The 18,135-nt window shown below is 47.7% G+C and overlaps 1 protein-coding gene across 1 annotated transcript in view; it reads right to left on the bottom strand.

The window, feature by feature from the left end:
* The window catches only part of LOC122393487 (nascent polypeptide-associated complex subunit alpha, muscle-specific form-like), a 65,687-nt gene extending 51,827 nt beyond the window's left edge, over positions 1–13,860 (bottom strand). The window contains exon 1 of the mRNA XM_043389538.1: positions 13,708–13,860. The gene's annotated coding sequence lies outside the window, so the exon portion shown is untranslated. The remainder of the gene's footprint in view (positions 1–13,707) is intronic.
* Positions 13,861–18,135: the final 4,275 nt, after the last annotated feature.

Here is an 18,135-nt window from a genome sequence, read left to right as displayed (position 1 = left end):
GTCTAACGTATATGGGGGGGGGGGGGGTCCGTTGGACTCTCCTTGCCGTTTGGCCTGTGATGGAGCTAGAGCTTCGCAGAAAAAAACGAGCGCGTTGCCCGCGACGAAAGTAAGCCGATGATACCCAATTTTATGGTCTTATTTATGTCACTGGTTGACCTTCCAGGTCAGGTCAATGACCCAAAAATCGGAAAAATCGGGACTTGCTGGAAGTTCGTAAAGTGAGGTTGAAAAAGGGATTTTGCGGGGTGCTGAACACGTAGTTTATGTTAGCTTTGATCACATACCTTTGATGTCTTAATGTATTTAGGCCAGGTCGGGTCAGGTCAGGTCAGGTCAACCAGTAGGTTACCTGCCGGCCATCCATAGCAGGTGTTGACCACTATTGACAGCTTCGTAGCATACAAGGGCACCAAAACTAGGTACTTCATAAATCTCCAAATGGGAATTCGAAATCAACTCCAGAAACTACCCTAGAAACATGCAAAACTCGAAATAGTGAAGCAAGGTCATCAAAGGTCAATGACCTTGACCTGACCTTCACGAGACCTTGAAACCCACACCAAAAAAGATTGGAAATTGCGCGGATAATGTGAGCCTCAGCCGACATACGCCAATTACGATTCCGGTCGAACATGGTCTCGAGAATCAGACCACAGGTCAAAGGTTATTGAGGTCAGGGCCATTAAATTTTAAGAGTATGTGTAAAATTGATTAACTTGAGGGTACTGAAAGTTTCGTCGCGATCGGCCACTTTTTGCGCGAATTATTGGCGAAAAAACGGGAGGGGGTTCGTTCGACCCCGCTATATGTATAAGTGCGAGTGTTTAGTCACTAAAAAGCTGTCTTTAACCCGCGCACCGACGGGGGGGCGGATATCCGCCCCCCCCTGAGGTTTTTCGCGAATATCGGGAAAACCGCGGCGCGTAGCGCCGCGAAATTTGGTATGACTATTCCCTTATCAATTTTACACATGGTGTGCAAGTTTGAACCTCCTACCTTTCAAGGTCAGGTCACCAGGTCACTTTGAATGACCCAACCTCAAGTCACTTTTTTGCAACTTTGTCACCGTGCCAGAGCTACAGTAGATGTCGGAGGCCTTTGAAAGTCGCAGGGTGTTATTAGGTCATTAGTAGCTACAATTTGTATATCTCGGAATTTTGATATCGGTGACCTAAGGTCAGGTCAATTTCGCGACCTCCCCATTATAAGTCAATGGGGGAAAAATCAACTCCCTGTTTTTACCACTAAAACGGGTCGGAATGGCCCCATATACCATACATGACTTCATATACGATCAACCTTCACTACCTTGAGGTCTGTTTTGCTGTTGGGCAGCTGTGAGGTCATGTGACGTCATCAAAGGTCACCAAAGGTTTTTGGCCAATAACTCCGTACAGGAACAAGATACAGACGCGTGGATGGTCTCATTGTGTTCAGCTCGTCAAGACACATCGAATGATATACATGATGACCTCGAGGTCACGTGACCTGAGGTCAACCTTTGACCTTGACCTTTCGAGGTCAACATATATATCATTCGATGCGGATTGACGAGAGGATCACGATGATGCCCTTAGTTTGTTCCTATCTTGACTAATTCGAAAGTTATTCGAGAAAAACTCTCTCCATATTTAGCGCCGCCATTTTGACTTTTTCGACCCCTGTGACGTCATCTTTGACCTGACCTGAAAATGACCTTAGTAAAAATTGTAGATCTTGACCGTGCGTATCCGATGCCGTTTACCGCTTGTCGCTATCTTGCTTCGTTCTCGAGATCTCAGGGGGGGGGGGTGGTCATCCGCCCCCCCCCCCGTCGGTACTAAGTTGGCGCAGACCCCCGTCGGTGCGCGGGTTAAAGTAAAAAAGGTTATTCCTCGAGCTGAGAGGCCAAAGTTGTACAGTTGGAGCAGGTACTTAAACACATCATGTAGGTATGTGCTTACATGCATGCATACATTCTCGAATTAAACATCAATAATACCCACTAAACTTAAAGGCATATTGCTCTTTGGAACGTCGCTTTCGGTATGGGGATATCATGGATCTGAGCCAGCTGACACGGGTGACACCCCCTCAGTGGGGTTCTGGCTAGGTGTGAGTTGGATCACCCACCATCACAATGGGCGGTTCCTCAAAACCAGCGTAATTGATCGGTGTGAGGCGGCGACGTGAGGCACGCGAGTGCGGGACCGTCCCCATGCCGTGGTGGTCCGGGTGTGGTCCGGGTCAGGGGAGCAGCCCCCTCCCCGCGCGGCGGGCGGTCGCCCATTCATCCGCGACCCCAGCGCCATGACTGAGGGGTTGACAGAGGGCAAACATCACGTATTTAAACTGGGCAAACAGACGGTGTTCTACGCTAGGGGCATCTCGCGGCTGTGATTCACGATACTGCTTCGCCAAACTGCCTTTAGATGGTGGGGCAGTCGGTGTCCGTCTGCTGCTGTGCGCCGATAATTAGCCCTATAAATTACGATGAATTACACCTTCTAGTGTGACGATACCGGCACATTATCATATAGGTCGCGTTTAGATGCAAATGAAGTAACGACTGCGTTGAAAAAATATGTCATTTCATCGAACGCTGAAATGCTCGAAGTGCTCGCTAAAAAATGAACTCGCTAACTGAGCCCTAAAGGTCGGCTGCCGTGTTGCATTGCATTTAAGCCAAAAACGCGGGCTGGGTGTAAGTTGTCGAGAAACAATTTTTGGCCTGAAGTGTTCTCTAAAGTATTATCTACATAGATCCAGGGAACATATTTGCTATCTATAATGGCTTAGGAGATATCGAATCGTAAGTCCTCCGGTGTACCCTGTTTTGCGGCGGCCCACGTGTTAAAAGCTGCTGAACATTTTTACTTTGACCAAAAAACGCGGGCACAGTTTTGTCAGTACGAAAATGACTCTTGTCCTATCGCATTCCACGTGGGCTGAAAATTCAGAAACCAGGGAACATATTTGCTACGACCAGTACTTTTCACGATTCAGACCGAAACGTGAAAAAATAGCCCCAAAACCCTATGGCGGACACCTCTCAGCGGCGCCCGGCCGCGGGTCGCTAGTTCCCGAAACGACACACCATGGCTGCCGGGAGAGTGTGATGGTCTGAAACGTAAGCTGAGTACCGTTGTAGATTGCTTATCTCTCTAATATACAGACGAGCTTCAGAAGCACGAAACACATGCTCTTCTTTTGTTTTCCAATGACAAACAGGAAATAAGATGGAGGGCTCACCGGTCAGCACCGGGAAATCCGATGAACAGAAGAGAGGGGCAGTGAGCTTGAAAGGCGGACAATGAACTACTACAAAGTACGCACAGATATGTATACGTACGTCTAATAGGCTGTTTGAAGATCTCAACGCCTGACCATATGCTGCTTGTTAAGGCCATTGCGTAAAGCCTCTTTGATTGACTGTGAGAAACACCATCTCAAGAGGAATCACACGAAGAAGTGTATGAAGTCATGACAAGTGAAGCGATGAAGCGCACTACGCAGCACACTGAACAGCTGCAGCGAAAGTAAATCTTTTCACCGAGATATAATTAACTTCATCTGCCACGCACTGCTCGGCCTGGCATCCTTCAGCGCTGCCATGCCATTGTCATGAGCTGAAAAAAAAACGCTGCAGCTGCGGTTGCCAGAAAACAATGACTGCAACGATCTCTAAACCACGCTCATCGCATTCTTCGTAAATAAAAAATCACCGAGGCTGTGGCTGCAATAACATCTCACTCTCGATTTTTCATTAGTTTGGTAAAATGCTTTGCAGGAATTGCCCTTGCGCTAAGACTTGGTTTTGTGGTGATACTTCAGTTCAGCACAACTTCTCAAAGCCGCAAAGATAGTTCAGGCGGCTGCAGGACTTAGCCAATCAACTATCATGAGCATAGCGCTCACATGATTTAGTAACCCCCACCCACCCCCGGCGAGGCACGTGATAGTCCAATGGGGTCGTCGAGGGTGTTGTCGTCAGACAGGATCGAGGTCGGGTCACCTGGAGATCGACACCGCCGCCCCGAGTCACGAGCTGCCCTCATACATATGAGCTGAGCACAGATCCTGACGATTACAGCAGCACCATTGTCAGCATAAGCAGGAGAACTGGGCACATTGTTTGAGGTGATGCTTTTTAGAAGTTCAGGCTGGTGGCAGCAAGAACAGTAGTTGCCGGCATGCAGAGTTCAGGCCGCTGCAGGTCGGCAGTTGTTGCTGTTGCCGGTATGCAGGTCGCTGTTAACCGTTAAAGCATGATGAATGAGAGCATGACTTAAACATGCTTTCAACCTGGAAACAACCGGAGTGGTCTGTTTCCAAGTTCAGCTCACTGCAGCTGCACTCAGTAAGATTCGGCAGTTAGCACGTCTGAAGCCCGGTCAGGCCTGTCCTAAAACTGAGCTGTGTCAAGGTTTTGTGGTTGACCATGAGTGTCGACGTGGGCAGCTGACCCAACCACCGTGACTGCACAAAACACAGACCGGGTGTCTGTTCTGTGTCAGGCGCGGCAGCAGCCGCTGTAATTTGAAGAATCACATAGTGCACGTAGAACGGATTTGTCAAAAATAATGACTGAACTACAAATATTTCACTGAATAATTTACTATGCAAAGAAACTTATAGGTATGGTCTCGTTATGTCTCATGTCAGACCTGTGAAACATAGTCCATTCCTGTTTTATTTAATGAAGATAATGCTGTTCTACTTATGACGAAAGCCACAATAGAGTCATTGAGCGACCCTCGCAAATCACAGGTCACTCCTAGATGATGGACTGTACCGCGCCAGTCATGGGTCAAACGAGCTGGATTGTCCGCACCGCATGACCACAATTCAGGCCTCTTATAACGGGTCTGACCGGACGGAGCAAGATCAATTCACCTCAACAACCAGCCGGGCTGCATCATTCGTGCTGTGTGTAGAAAGCCTTAGACAACTCTCAAAGTATACCGCTCTGTGCAGCCGCAGTTTTGTGTGTGGCATGTATTTACACTCGGCTGTACAGAGGAAGCTGCACACGAGGCTACCTCGATGTCGGTCGTTTGGAGGTCACCAACTAATGAGTTTAATTTACGTGGCACCAGGCTACCCAGCACGGATTCAACTGGAGCCCAGAGAGCTGTTCCTTATCCACCGCCCGACCATCGTCAAGCCCTGTGCCCAGGGTCTCTCACCCTACCGGTTCCGCCAGGTGCCAGGTAGTGCCAGGCTATCGAATGAGTCGGTGTCAATAAAACCTCCCTTCCTGGAGGCCAGGTGGGGCCCATGCTTCCCCTCGCGGCGTCGCCAGACCGTGTGAATGACTGCGCTAGGACTGAAGGTCATCCTAGCCGAGCAGAGCGGTGTTGGAAGCCGCGGGCGACTTTCTGCCCACCTCATGGTCACTTCTAATGGCAGGACATCGAACGGAAACGCTCTGACGTCATAGGGCGTTCTGACGTCAATGACTTTATGACAGGGACCGTGCGTCAATCGGGTAAAAATAACAGACAGACACGTGAATGCACTGTAGATGAGATGGGTCAGGAAGTACGCTTTCCCTGATTTTGACTTTTGTATTTCTTTTGCTGCACATTTGATGTGAGCGATGCACTGATGTAGGAAACAGACGTATTGGTTTACGAGATTTGCGATATCTAACAGAATTCTGGATGATCAACGTGTCTCTGTCAGATCGTTCGACAAACTGGGTCGGTGCAGCCTTATCTATCAGAGAGCAGAGGCCCCTGAATACAGCACCCTGCACGTGCCGGTCCGTGTATGGAGCACCAGCGTTGCTTGTGAGTCGTGACACACCCAGCACGTATAAGGAACCAGTGTGGCAAGCTCGGGCGGGGCTCATTGAGAAGTGACGCTGTCTGAATTATTGTATGCAAACTTTTGTGGGACATAATGATGAGTGACCACCCTTTTTATTAGTGCCCGTTTTCAATTATTTTACTTCATTCAAAAACAAGCAAAATAAGGGGTTGACTTAGAATAGCTACCATCAGTAAAACTCACACATGAATTCCAAACACTGGATGCAGTCTCCACAGACCTTTTCGGTAAGCCCCAGTCGTCAGGCATCGTATCAGGTCGAGCATACCGCGTGGGCGTCAAAACTGCAGCATTTTACAGCCGTGCCAAGCTGCACCTAGTGCGGGGAGACCAAACATCCAAAGCGCGCTGCGCGGGTAATGGACATCCGCGGGGAGCGGCATAAGTCGCCTAAACTGTACCGTACACTGCACCCTTCCGGCGCATTCAAGGCGGGATGACCCGCTCCGCTATCAGTCTCAAAACCGCGTGTCACTCCTTGGTTGTCAGCGACACTCCCGCTGCCCACTGTTTAGTCTGCAGTCTGTAGTCTGGAGTCTGTAGTCTGCAGGCCAGCAGCAGTGACTGTACTCGATTGTCGGTTGCACTGGCGCTACCCGCTAAGTAGTCTTCAGTATGCAGTCTGTAGTCTGAAGTTTGTAGTCTGTAGTCTGTAGTCTGTAGTCTTTGGTCTTTAGTCTGCAGTCTATACTCTGCAGTCAAGCGACAGTGACTGTACTCGACGGTCGGTTGCACTGGCGCTACCCGCTCTGTGGTCTGTAGTCTGAACTCTGTAGTCTGTAGTCTGTAGTCTGTAGTCTGAAGTCCGCAGTCTGCATTACATACTCTGCAGTTCAGCGACAGTGACTAGACCCGTCTGTCGGCTGCAGTGCCGACCGTCCGTCGACACTGCGCCAGTCGTGAGCCGGTAACGGTCCGAGCGGCGCTGCCACTACCCGGTCGCCACTCAGCGCGCCAGTAACGGTAACCACTGTGGGTTTGGCCCACCGATCGAAGGGTTCGACCGAGCAGCGATGGAACACATTATAGGGGCAATGAGGAGGGAGGGAATGAGGGAACAGGAACACGGAAAAAGGAGTAAAGGAAACAGGAACATGGGGATGGGGTGGAATGGGGGAAACAGGTAAACCGAGTCACCGACGACTGACGTCTAGCCAAAAGATCGGAGCTGATAGGAATAGTTTCGAGCACAGGTCAGGTGGGAACACGAAAAATAAAGAGATTCAGCACGAATATGGGACAGACGTGCTGTGATATGCTTGGATAATGCCGCGAGTATAAAGTGGAACAAGATAACCAACCTATCAGGTCACCATAATGTGTCACTGCCAATTTGGCACGATGTACATATAGTCCTATTCTGCCTTCAGCTTAGAAGTCGCACCAGTTAGCATGCCAGAGACACGATGATACAATCCATCACCTTCTGCCATGTCATCTAACACCTGGCCAAACCACTGCTATTTGGTTGGTCCGTTTTTGCCCCGGGGCTGCTCTTGCACCGTGTCTCTGCGCTCGGCCCATTGCAGGCCAGTGTCCCGTTGTCCACTGATACGACATTCTACAGTGAACTACCAGCACATCAATCAGCCGGCTAAGTGTGCAATCACCGGGCCGGCTGACCGGAGGGGGTGAGCGCAGCACGGTGGCGGTCCCACGGTCGGCGCCATGAGCTCGTCACAGTCTCATTGCAGCACAGTGGGCCGCTCGTGAGAGGGATTCGCTAGGGAACCTCCCACGGCTGCTGATGGAATGCAGTAGGGTGCTGTGTTGCAGAGCGCTACTCTGATCCGAGGGTCGGTTCATTGCAGAGGTGCTGGAGATTTGTGGAGATGAGAGGCGTTGTGGCCGTCGTGCAGCTTTGGAGGAGACCGTGGGAAAGAGAGGGTCCTAGCTTTGGACAGTGCGTGACACTGGACAGCAAAGATAGGTCATTGTTCTGATGAATGGTGGATGATTTTTAATGGTTACATACGAGGCCATGAACTGGTTTGACTACACTGTAAACCAAATCTACAAGTTGGCTCCTTGTTACAAGTTTGGTTCCAATTCGCATAGGCGTCACCTTGTCGATTCACCAGCCCCAGGCTTGTTGGCTAACAAACTAACAGTTTGTCTACAAGTTTGGTTCCAATTCGCATAGGCGTCACCTTGTCGATTCACCAGCCCCAGGCTTGTTGGCCAACAAACTAACAGTTTGTCTACAAGTTTGGTTCCAATTCGCATAGGCGTCACCTTGTCGATTCACCAACCCCAGGCGTGTTGGCCAACAAACTAACAGTTTGTCTACAAGTTTGGTTCCAATTCGCATAGGCGTCACCTTGTTGAGTACTAGTCTGGGCCTTGTGAACCTACCAACTTCTGGATAGGCATAGCCGTTTCCTTGTCGGTTCAACAACCCCTGGTTTGTTGATGAACTAGCCTTTGACTGGGCATTGCTAGTTTACAAATTGTCAACAAGTAAGTGTACTAACGCTCAGTTCGAACTTGTTCTTCCTTACAATCGCTTTGTTTGCGTTGATAACCTTAAGAACTTACGATTCGCGTTCGTTTTCAATTGCCACGATACTGATTCAGGAAATATTTTCTATACGGACAGGTCATTTTTTGGCTGGAAGTGGTGCACAAAATCATGACTGGCATCAGTTATTGCTCAAAGGCTTGCGCTGACAAGAAACGAAATACTGATGGGTTATATAATCGATGAATGCATACACCACATCCATTCGGAAGTTTCTGGAATCATTAGTATTTATTACGGTCACGTACCTACATCACGTACAGGGTGGGGCAGCATAATCGGGAATAAATATCAAACGGGATTATTTGGTCATGAATTTAAAAATATAGCTCCAAGCACTATTTTAACAACATCCCATCAATCGGTCACCTTTTACCTATCCCTCATCCTATTTGACCGCCCTTCGCGCCGATGACCTTCTCAAGGCGGGTCCAAAAGCACGCGCATGCACGTGCAACCTCCTGCTTGTCCATGATCGCCCATCAGCTTCGTACCTTGCACTGAAGACCGTTTTTACTGATGATAAGTTGTTCATTAAACTTCTACCAAAAAACGCTCCATATAAAGAATTTGGTCGGATTTAAATCGGCGGAGTTGAAGGACCAGAAGTTTTTGGTTCATCTCAGGTGGAGGTGCCCTACACAATAACATGTCGTCCTCACTGCAGTACCAGCACGGACAGAGTCCTCGTAAGACGTGATCTGGACCGTCAGTGATCCTCTCTTCCGACGACTCCACGTGAGTCTGCCAGAGTGTGGATGTATTTACCAGAGGTGCTCGTTTTATCCGGGCTCGATGAAGTAGGGTGCACCACGTGCACCTCCCTTGAAGACCACCCATAGGTCCATCACCTCAACAGGATGTTTACTTTGCATGACCGCTGCAATATTCTCGATACAATCCCCTATATGGCATGCCATTCTTTTTTATCGTATTCCAGTCGGTGATAAGATTTTTGGTCGCTGAAGTTTTGAACATTGTTTCTTTTTAATATGCTCAAGAGCTTCTTCCTTATATTCAAGTGAGTCATCTTGTATGTCCTCTGCTAAGAGTTATTTTACGACGATTACGTTAACTTTTTGTCCTAAGTATCCCCACACAATCCTTATCGTCCGTGATAACACGTTGATCTGTCCAGCAACCTTTACGTGGAATGGCATTGTTTTAAACAAAATGTTATTGTTTTACTCGTTTAACATTAGTGTCTATGGGCGCGCGCAAAGCACTTGGAGCACCGTCGAACTATTTTGCTGCTCTTTTCCAGGAAGTTGCATGCTCATGGATGTAGTCATGTCAGATGATGCACAACTTTTGGGCGTTTCATTGCCATGATATAATTTATCAAAATAATGCCATGCCTACTCATGACCAGAGCCCAAAAAGCATTCCCGATTATGCTGCCCCACCCTGTAGTAGGTATGTAATTATTACTATTGACTGGAGACAATTCCAAGTGCATATTTTCGAATGGATGTGGTAAATGGATGAGGTATAAGGTATACCTATCGTGCACCGTCAGCATATAAGTCTTTGAAGCAAGAACTGCTGCGTATGTGGAAGAACATGGTTTTGTGCATCGCATCAAGCCAGAAGTATAACATGCCCGTATGACGAATATTTCCACATTGACCATAACAATCATGGCAGTTGCACGATCACGCAGATAATTCGAATAAAGCATGATCGCCAACCAGATTAGCTTTTACAGCCCATATATGTCCATCAGTTAAGTTAAAAATACAAAGAGTTGAATTAAAGGCAAATAAATGTATTTATATATAAAAAAAAAACACCGACCGCAAAACATCTGCTCACATGTGCATGCAAAGGTCTGGCCCACTTACATTGCGCGCGCAGGGGAAGGGAGGCGTCTCGACCGCGGGTATAGGCACGATTAGTGCGTCCCGCAGGCCAGAGCGGGCCTCACTCACAGCACGAACACCACAGTTCACAGATTTCACTTTTTACTGCACAAATACTGGAACAGCCCTCGTCGCTGATCCATGCTGCACGGCGGCCGCGCGACAACTGCTGGTTTGAACGGTTTGAAACCGCCGCGCCGGGGCCGGACGGCGACCGCTGATTGGTCCGCCAAGTCTGACGTCACGGGCGCAGCTGACCATGTGTATGCTGACCAGCTGACCAGTACAAGTTAGGCGCCGCACAGTGGCCCTTTTTCAGAATTAGCACGCATTAATTCCCACATTACCTGAAAGTGGTGCAAGACATCACCACGTGATCAAGGACGTATTCCCTGCCAATGCAAAGACAAGAAAAGAAACGAACTGCCCAAGGAGATTCGGCCCAACAGCGACAGGCCGCTCGGCCCAAGATTTGGCGCACGTTCGCACGGCTCGCCCGCCGGCCCAGGCCGCTCCGAACGCAAGTGTGGCGAGCCCGCCAGCCGACCGCGCTGCACTGACCGCCAGGACGCCTCAGGGCGTCACGTGACCGCATCTGCAGCTGTTGCCAGCCACCGTTAATCGGCCCCGGCCGGGCAGCAACTAAGGTCAGCGCGACGCGAACAATACAAACACATAGGCGCTTTTGACGTTAGATCTTAAGCCGACCACGGGACTTGTGCGGCTTGGACATCAAACGCGACAAGAAATCGGACAGTTTTTCTTGAGCACAGCGTTATGCCTATATGACATTTCAATAAGCACATCTTATGGCAAAAGTCAAGCCACATTTAGGCGCCCACCAGGTGACACCAGCTTCGAGCCAGGTCAATGAGCTTAGTCGTATCGAATAGGAGCCACAGCCGCTCGCGGACTGAACTGGCTCACGTTATTCACCGTAGAAGCAAAATGGCGCAAAATGGCGCGATGCCCTTTGGTGGACATGGTCAGAAGAGATCGGCGATTCGAACGATGTATAATACGATATGTCCCAGAGTGTGTTACTTAACATAAAGCTTCATATGTATGCCGCCATCTCCAGTTAATAATTGTCCTGTTATTGTGTCCACAATATTCGGCAAAAGTGGTCTATTTAAGTTTATACAATGAAAATTGTGGTTTCTAGGGCTTCTACGTAAACTCAGCTTCACAGCCATGCCACTAATTTTTAATATTTTCTCACCGAAAGCCTTACAAATTGATGTTCATCTCACCCTACTTTTTAGGGTCCGCCGGTGGTGTCCGCGCGCCTCTCGACAAACTTCGATTTTGCGGTCAGTTTAACCAAAGATAATTATTTTTTAGGAGGTAAAAATGGCACCATCGGATAGTTTGGAATGTTTTGCACACGATTAGACTGCTTGTTACTCAAAAGAAGAAAAAAAATATTTTGAATTTATGCGTGCTAATTCTGAAAAAGGGCCACTGTGCGCCGGTTAAATAACCATGCGGCAACAAGTTTCCAAAACTGGTTAAGAAACAAACGTTGAAACAAATGTAGAGTTGGTCTGGATACTGAGAAGTTGGTGTGCATAGTAACTATTGACTCGTAGTTGTCATCTGACAAGCAATGCACCAGACAACGGCTTGTTTGAAAAGTATCAGTTGGTAAACATACCAAGAGATGATTGGTTATATTACACAAGACTTGTCAATTTGGTTTACAGTGTAGTGTATTCCGTGATCATCGCACAACTGAAACTTTCAAATGAGGACACAAAAACAAGTCATGCGATGTTTTGTGAAAGGGAAACTATTGACAATGGACTTTCCAAAACATATTATCAAAGAAGGACATCAGTAAGGTTAGCTTAGCCGAATAATATAGCTGAAATTGATGCCTACGATGATAACAAACGCCGTTATTTTACCTTTTGCTTTTGAATCCTTCAGAAGGCGTTCGTTCGGAGTGAAAACATATTTATGGGGAAAAAGTAGGGGTTTTCTTTGCAAGAGCATTCCTGAAATAATATGATAGGTAGTATAGTTAATATTCTAAATAACAATGAATCTTGACATCTCATTCAAAGGAATCTAAAACATGCCGTCAAAGAATACCCTACAATTAAGAAAACACGCAGTAATTGAATAAATATTATTCACATATAAAATTGCCACATACAAAATATTCGTATTTTTATCCTTTCAGGTTTTGCGTAACAACTCAAAAAATGAATTTTCAGTTAACATCCATAGATATAGGTTAACCCTATTAGTGGCAGGGGGGGGGGGGTTGTTTTTATCCACCCCTCAGGTTTTTCGGGAATATCTCCGAAACCGCTGAAGCTACGATGCTGAAATTTTCTGACTTTTCCTAAAACTAAATTAAGCACATTCCCTGAAAATTTCAAGTTCATAACCTTACCAGGGGCGGCTCCAGAGCACTGGGAATTGGGGGTCCTATTCGTGAAGCGAGTCATTTGGGCGAAGATCACGATGCTGCACCAGTTTTACGAACAGTGAATGAAAGGTATCATGTGATAACATATACAAAGTTATTGTGCATCCTCTTTTGACACGTTTTTGCTATAATAGGCGGATCCAGGCGTCCAAAAAGGGGGGTTATTTTTTACCTCCCAACATAGGTGCCCTGACACCGCCTATGCAAGACCAATACAATTTTAGTCGTTCTCTCATAAGAAAATTGTAACATAACAAGACCATTGCCACCCTTTTTAGAAACAGTACCAACAAAAACCTTATTTACTATACTTTTTGTGTACCCCCAATCTCAATGATCTGTATCCGCCTATGATTTTTGAAAATGCATATTTTTAGGATCCATGTGAATTCCTGGTTCATTCTCTATCGATCGGCAAAAGTTGCGTTAAGATTGGTTCAGAAACCTGGCCGTGATAAACAGTCTAAAATGTATCTGCAATTTGCCCGTTTTTACCCCCCTCTACCCCTCTATTGACATTTTTTACTTTTATTTTTTTTTAGAAATGTAGATCTCGTTGAGCCAAATCGAATGCCGTTTGAATTTTGAAAATCGACCGGTTAGATCTCGAGATATCAAGGGGGGGTCGTAAACAGCCCCCCCCCCCTGCCACTAATATGGGGTAGCCAGGAGCCTGCCACTAATAGGGTTAAATGTAGAATCACAAAAAAGCGTCGCAAGTCAGATCGCTCTTCTTTTCATCACAGTTTCGTTTCAATCCAAATCGGGTGCTTCGAATGGTCTCCGTTTAGCTCACTTTTGCAGAGCCAGCTAAGGCTCGGAACTGGTAATCAACAAATCACCCACCAACTCTACGAAACGACGGCCATTTGGCGCTCGGCTTGGAAGTGTGTTGGTATCTTTTCATTTGAGGACATGATTGGAAAACTAAAAGAATACTTTCTGGTAAATCGCTTCAATATTTCTTAGACTGAAGAACAGTCCAATAAACCGACAGGCTGAGGCTGATAATTCCCTTCAAGACCGCTAGATCATCCATAGTATTTTCCCCGAGTCAGGTAACTCACCTGTAATGCGATATCCAGCTCCGCTCGGCACTCCCTGGGCTCGCGCTCGTCTCCGATCCCGTCACACTCGTCAGTCACAGTCACAGGCACGCCCCAGATCGTCACGCGCGCCCCCGGAGACCCGAACGCCGGCACGGCCGCTAACCGACTGACGGCCGGTTTGACGTCACGCGGCGCGGCCGTCAGCTGAGCCGGCCGACCTGCTGACGTCACGGCCCGACAGCCGTCAGCTGGCTCACAGGAGACCGGGGGGGGGGACGAAGGGAGGGGGTGACATGCGATCAGGAACAGAGGCGATGGGTTTCGTGAAGAGTGGGGTCAGGGGGGGGGGGGGCTAGCAAGGTTCACGACTTGCAATGCATGTCTCGGCAAAAGATGGAAGAACCACACAATGGACTATAAAATGGGATGAGAACAAGAGAAACAAAGAAACCGAAATGATTCGGAGTGTTCATCAGCAAACAGACTTGTGATGTTCCTTAACTTCCAGAATTAGCTTCAGTCCCTCCGTGGAAAAAAATCGAGGAAAGTTATTCAATTTTGCTATACAGATAGCAATGTGTTACTCCTTACAAATATCAAACAATAAAAACTGTGAAAATATAGGTAGGTACCTATCAAATGAATATGAAATAACCAATTTTATAATGACTATTTTCGAGATGTGAAATAGATAAATAAGCATTGGCTGCGATTTATTATCAATTGGATGCTGTTTGTGAGCATCCCTTTCAGTAAATTACTATTGGACACCGAAAGTGTCAAGCATTTCATGAACTTCGCCAATTAATCTTGCATCCTGTGAAAGCTTGAGACCTTGTATCAGACCAAGAGGACGCTTTTAACCCGCGCCCCGTAGGGGGGGGGGCCGAAACGGCCCCCCTGTCCTTTTCGGTCGATATCTCCTAAACGGCTGGAGATATCGCCACCAAACTTTCAGGACCCCTCCGGGCATCAATTTTACACATTGTGACCAAAAATTTTTCCAGAGGCTATGATAGGTTGGCCACAAATGACGTCAGAGTGACGTCATATTCTGTCATTTTCGACCGAAAAAAGACCTTCGCGAGAAGACCTGTCACGCCTACAGCTTAGAAGATACAGAAAAATGATCAAGACATAAAAGGTGTAGAATTGACAGGGTTACAAAACTGCTATCTCGGATTTTTGAAATTTTGGAGTTTTGACCCCCAAAAATCAAAAAAGCATTTTTTTTTATATATTAGCCAAAAAATCCAAAAAGTTTTTTGAGTTTCGAAAAAAACCCGGAATATATGTGATAGCAATTACCGTCTTCTATCTACATACCAAATTTCAGATCGATACCTCGTTTTTTGGCCAAGTTATAGCGGAAAAACTGTTCAAAAATGATGACGTCAAATTTTCAAACTCAAGTTTTGGCAATTCTAGACCTCGTAGAGCAAAACAAAGACCACCATTAGACTCCCCGTGACGAGCTGCATCGAATCGATACCCATTTTATGCAAAAATATCAACTTTGAAATTTGACCTAATTTGACCTGACCTTGACCTGACCTTCACCAAAACGTGACCTAGGCTGGCCCCAAAGGCTGCCCAACCCACATAATCGCATTTTTCATGTAAAATGGACCATAAAACATGTATCACATGACACTTTCATATTGTGACCCCCGGTGATCTGACCTCGCTGTGACCTGACCTGGTATCAGTGACCTCAGATAGCAAAGTATGTGTTTGACGAACAATGTACCATCAATGGTTATCAATAAATTACCAATTTACTCGATTTCACAACACATTTCTTGAAATGCCTGTGAACAGTGAAAATCTGACCTTTGACCTGACCTGTGACGTCATCGGTTTGACCTAGGTCAATGAAATTTGGTCACAAGGTAGTTCCCGGGTGGGGCTATCGAACGCCGTTTAAATTTTGAAAATCGGACGGTAACTTTCCGAGATCTTAGGGGGGGCCGAAACGCCCCCCCCCCCCCCCCCTACGGGTGGTAGGGTCCGCCGGTAGCCCTACGGGGCGCGGGTTAAGGAGCAGAGTTAGCGTTTATTGCCAGGGCAGGAGAAACTCGTTTTGGCAACGTGCATGCCTCCTGTATAGGGTAATAAAGAGTCACCATAAAGGCAACAACCTTGACGAAGGTCATCCGGCCATTCGGAAGACGGTGACTCTGCTGGACACCTAAAATTCACGGCAGGCGTCGAGTCCAGGCCTGGCATTTAACCCGTTATTAATTAGCCGCGCTGGGATTGGATCTTTAAATCCGGCATGCGAGTGGCGACCATGTCACATTCATTTTCAGCTAGACATTCGAGTACCGCCAATTTAGCTTTGTCAGTGTCAGTGTCATCGTTTTATGGTCGTTGGATCTGGCTCGTGATTTCATTGTTATTGGAGTTCAGCGACCTTGGCTAACAGAAGGGTATTGGTCTCTCGTAAACGAGCTGAGATTTATCGACAGAATGGCATATTATAGCAGTAATAACGGATTTTTCTTTCGGCTCTGATACTCATTTCAGGGCATATGCTGGTTCTTAATGTCTGTTCTTCCTCGTAATATTTCTCTTCCATGTGACTCATAGATAATTGTGTTTGGAAATTTGCAGGACAACTAGGTGCGTAACATCGTTTTTAGTTTTGACATTTAATTGGAGTCACGTTGGAGTGACATTGGGGTCACAAGTCACATTGGAGATGTGGCTTGAAAACAAGTCATACTTGCTTTCAATCTGTCCCTTGCTAAATGCTAACATTCTACATTGCTGACGTGACTCCATCAAACAGAGCTGAGGCGTCATCAGTTCTTCTCAGCCACCATACACCGGCACCGCGAGGCGCGAACATGAAACCACCCCCCACCCCGACAGACCGCGGACCGCAGTGTCGTGCTCTGGTTTCAGTTACATCCTGTCCGGACCAGGAAACCACGGAGAGCTGTTCTCTGGTTTCAGCCACATCCTGTCCCCGTGGGGAAGCACACACGAAATAGAGCCGAGAATGGGAGGGTCTTGCCGAGACTGCCGAGAATGGAATAGAATGGAAGGGCGCCGAGTTTTTTTTTAGCGCCGGCGAAACTTCCCACTGCCTAGTTTGGAATAATATTTATGGCAGCTTCGTATACATCCATGTATGTAGTTGTATCAAATATGACAGGCCCACGCTTGCATGCACTTTCAAAAAACTACACCTACTGTAAGCTCATGTATAGCTTGAAAGCTCAGTGATCACGCAGGAATAGAATTCCTTGTAGCTCGTGCGCCATCAAACACTGGTGAAAGCCATCGGCCACCGCCGCAGCAAACGGCAGGGAGAAAACAAATCCGGTGCATTATCCTGACATCTAAAACTTTATCAGCATGCATGACTTGGCTTACAGAGCTTGTCGAACAATTCCCGACAGGTTTCACACGTCTCTACGCGGCATGTAATGCATTGCGGGGATGACTGGCACTGGTGTATGCCGTGCTTCCCGCGGTAGGGCATACCGACCAACTCAGGCGAGAAGACCACACAAGCTTCTGTGCCTAGTGACACACATAGCGCGTTCCTCCCCCACTGCGAAACAAATCAATGTCGCCTCCATACTACGCGGCGATATTCTTACACGTTTTTTTTTTTAGAAAGCTAGCACACGCACAGCGGTGTGTTTAAGCCTGTTAATAAACCTTAGAGCATGCATGCAAGTACTCAGATCCCTGTTGCGAGGTTTACCTTCTACATGACCGCGCTAGCATCACTCAAGTTTACTGGCCACCCCGGTGTCAAATGATGACGAAAGCAGGACAGGGGTAGCAAGCTAACCAGCTTACTAGGCTCTAATATTGGGCAACACGATAGCTCACGGGCCGGCCTGCGAGACATGCCCGCGTTGAGTAACTTCCAGTTGACGCCTGCCGGTCTCCACTCTCAGAAGAGGATCGAGTGAGGGCGATTTATCTGCGTGTTTGTCGCACACGTTTGCCGCGGAGTTAACCGTTTGTGGGAGAAAGTTTGACAGACGGACGAGCCGAGGTCACTAGTTGGTGTGAACTGTGTGAGCAATGAGCTCCCGAACAGGCGCCCTCACGTGTGACGTGACAGCCAAGGCTCTGGAAAGCTACATCACAGACCCAACCAGCGAGATGGTCAGGAACAACCGGGCTGAGCTCGGCCATAAAGGAACGATAAACCATGCGCGAAGGTGTTCGTTACTCGGGCACTCCGAGCGCCGAGACGACACCGTTCGGCCGACGCAGTCCCACTTCTACGATCTGTCTCACCCATCGATCCGAGCCAGCAGAGACAAGGCGGTAATTTAGAAATCAATGGTGCGTGTAACGGCCCACATTGGACGACCAGCCTGCCAATAATCGGCCATTGTTCGCGAGCGAGCCGCGTGCCTTCCTTTTAAGGCCGCGTTCCCATCGCCACATCTGGCGACATATAACGCGGCTGGT

Source organism: Amphibalanus amphitrite, unplaced genomic scaffold (assembly GCF_019059575.1).
Source record: "Amphibalanus amphitrite isolate SeventyFive unplaced genomic scaffold, NRLGWU_Aamphi_draft 000024F_arrow, whole genome shotgun sequence".
NCBI lineage: Eukaryota > Metazoa > Arthropoda > Thecostraca > Balanomorpha > Balanidae > Amphibalanus > Amphibalanus amphitrite.
This window is presented reverse-complemented; position numbering and strand designations above follow the sequence as displayed.